This window comes from Salvelinus sp. IW2-2015, unplaced genomic scaffold (genome assembly GCF_002910315.2).
Source record: "Salvelinus sp. IW2-2015 unplaced genomic scaffold, ASM291031v2 Un_scaffold2052, whole genome shotgun sequence".
NCBI lineage: Eukaryota > Metazoa > Chordata > Actinopteri > Salmoniformes > Salmonidae > Salvelinus > Salvelinus sp. IW2-2015.
In genome coordinates this window covers 48,919-51,661 of record NW_019943396.1, presented here as the reverse complement: position 1 = coordinate 51,661, position 2,743 = coordinate 48,919, and positions in this window count along the sequence as shown.

Genomic DNA, 2,743 nt, shown 5'->3' with positions numbered 1-2,743 from the left:
CAAAGTGCTGGGGTGCGTTCAATAGGGACAAATAGGACTGTTCTCAAAGTGCTGGGGTGTGTTCAATAGGGACAAATAGGACTGTTCTCAAAGTGTTCTCAATCAGAGAGCAATAATCTCTTTTTGTTTTCGACATTCTAATTAAGGGTCTGCTCAATGTGGATGTCCAATCAGTCTGTTCTGATGCTGTCTCTGTGTGTAGCATTATTATTGCACTATTATCAGTAGCTACCATCTCAGTGATGTACATGTAATGTTCAAAATTGCACAAATGAAATGCGCTCACAGCTAGTGTCTGTAAGTGAATAGCTATGTATCTCAAGGGGCTTTGACTCGAAGCCTTGAATAAATGTCTACACACCACCATGTGTCATAGTCATGGAATGCTGATTAAAAATGCTGTAACAACATAGAAACAACCTGGAATCAAAACAGGGTTTTTATGTGGTTATCCGTGTGTGTAGTGTTTTGACCCAGTCAGTATAGGTCACTGCCCTCCTGTTTCTCACACTATGTTGTAATTCTAATGTTGTAGGAAAGTTCATCTGAGAGCCAGGATAGAAATAATGATATTTTGTTTGTGCAAGTTCTCTTTTTTGAATGTTTCTCTTGACATTGGGGAGTGCAGGAAACAAAGAACACTGTCAATACAGGAGTCCAGAATAATCTTTTTATTGAGGAGTTTTTAAAACATTCATTGGGAGGTCTGATATCCTGAACCCTGATATTCTGAAGATCTTGTAAACCGTTGAACCATCCCTAAATTCCCACATTCTGTCTCTTAATCTATATAACAGAGATTTGGATATAATGATGAGAACTACAGTAACAGTCAAAAGTTCGGATACACCTATTCAATGGCTGCATCACAACCAGACGTGATTGGAAGTCTCATAGGGCGGCGCACAATTGGCCCAGCGTCGTCTGGCTTAGGGTTTGGCTGGGGTAGGCCGTCATTGTAAATAAGAATTTGTTCTTAACTGACATGCCTAGTTAAATAAATAAAAGAAAGATGTGTTATTTCATAGTTTTGTGGTCTTCAATATTATTCTACAATGTAGAAAATGTAAAAATTCAAGAATAACCTTTGAATGAGTAGGTGTGTCCAAACCTTTGACTGTATGTCTCCACCCTAACAATGGGATTTGTCCACAAAGTGGAACGACGGCAGTCCGTCTATTCCTCTCTTTGGATTGGTGGATACATCTCGTTACTTTAATACTTTTTAGAATATTTGATGAGGGTTGTTGACGTCAACCGCCTGTATTCAATGGCGAGAGATGCTATGCTGCTAGCCTCATGTCATGAATATGCATAGCCATCTCGAGACGACTGATATAAAGTGTTTTTATCTCAAAGTTGACGGGATTTCACGTATCCTACTTATATCAGTACTCTCGTAACAACCTAAGCATTACGAAACTTCGATTAGATCAAGTAAACCTCAGGTAGAAAATAAGCCATACATTTTTTTGTTAACCAAATTCAACACACTCATTGACCTCCATACAAAAACTCTTTGCTTGGTGAGTGAAAAACAAAATAGCACCACCTGCTGGAGAAGACAGATTTTTGACCCAGTTATCCCTCTCGCTTCGCCTCTTCCTCTCTGATATATGTATATACATCTCTATCTGCTGAATCTCTGTCTCCCTCACCAATAAATATCTTCTCTGAGAGCATGAGACTGAGTTGCTTGGTTTCTCAGCTATTTGTCAGGTCATAAGGATGTGTGTGGGAGGGGCAAAGCGGTTCAGTGAGTCCTTACAGGCAAAGTAAATCAATGCTACTATATCCGTGCCACTGAGTCTCCCCATAGATCACCCCCGTGTTTGTGTGCGTCACGGAAAGCAGTGGCTTGAAGTCAGAGTGCGTCACATCTCCTCCCACCTTCCCTACAGTGTAGCGCTGTGACGCAGGATCCCTCTTCATTTTTGTCTCTTTTCCTCCCTCTTTCACTCCCTTTCTACTTCCCTCCCACTCTCCCTCTGTATATGCTGTCTGTAAATCAGTCATCTGTCAGTATTGCACAATACAGAGCAGCTCATTCTAAGCTCAGTGGAATAGCAGCTAACCAGTAGTGAATAGTGATGGTCCCAGGCAGGTTTTAGGGAATTATTATCGCTACAGATTAATAGGACAGAGCCCATTGTCGGACGACCTATATATTAAAGTAAGGGCACTGTAAAACCTCTTCCTCTCTCTATACATCTCTAACTCCAAACCCCTGTGTACATTGGCATACATTCCTATCAAACAACATCCATTCCTCTCATCTGAGCCTGTTTGACTTTACAGGGGTGTCTGTCTGTCCTTGAAAATGTTACATTGTCCTGATATCCTGACTGTACTCTGCAGCTGTCAGCTTATATTAGACAGGTCTTTTTCTCTCATGCTTATCAGATTTGTATAGACTATAACTCCTCCACCAGACTACACATCCAATTCAGCCTGGCTTTTCATAAGCCCAGGTCTGCATCCTGCTCCTCTCTGCATCAAGCTGAGTCCCTAGCACAAGGTAGGAGTTGTCCTTAAATACAGTGGCTTGTGATAGTATTCACCCTCCTTGGCATTTTTCCTATTTTGTTGCCTTACAACCTGGAATGAATTTATTTTTGGGGGGTTTATATAATTTGATTTACACAACATGCCTACCACTTTGAAGATGCAAAATATTGTGAAACAAACAAGAAATAAGACAAAAAAACAGAACTTGAGCGTGCATAACTATTCACCCCCCCAA